We start from the raw sequence: 566 nt of genomic DNA, 5'->3' as shown, positions 1-566 counted from the left end.
GGCTACATTGAATAAAAAAAACACAAATACATTTTATTAGACATTCAGTAAAGTTTCTACAATGATCAACATCAATGAAATTAATGGACTGATTTGATTTGTCTTCTCCAAAGGAACATATTTAAATCATTCATTAAAACTCACTGTAGTTAAAGAAAGTGATTATGAATTATAGTTTAATGCAAAGGTTGATATTTTAAAGATCAGCTTGTAAAGAAGTGAAAGTGACTTCTGTTCAAACTTTCCTGTTTTTAAGTAAGTTTTTTAAGAGCAGTGAAACATTTTCTGGGGTCTAAAAGCCAAATCAGTAAAGATAAAATCTTGTGACAAACACATCTCTGTAATGGAGATGAACATGCAGCAAAAAATTCAAAAAGAAGTCAGTCACATCTGAACACAGAGACACACACAGGCACATCAAATGCAAATTTAATGGAAATGAAAGAGAATGAAATCAGAGAAATGTTCCAGTGTCCAGTTAAATGAACTCGACTGTTCCTGCTGAGCTCCGCCTGAGCTTCACATGGAGTCCCGCCTCCTTCCAGGAAGCAGCTCAACTGTGTGTC

Source organism: Copadichromis virginalis, linkage group LG3, assembly GCF_057382275.1.
Source record: "Copadichromis virginalis isolate Kocher_CV1m ecotype Utaka linkage group LG3, C_Virginalis_male_GT1.1, whole genome shotgun sequence".
NCBI lineage: Eukaryota > Metazoa > Chordata > Actinopteri > Cichliformes > Cichlidae > Copadichromis > Copadichromis virginalis.
The sequence above is the reverse complement of the archived record's forward strand: the minus strand, read 5'-3'. Positions refer to the sequence as shown.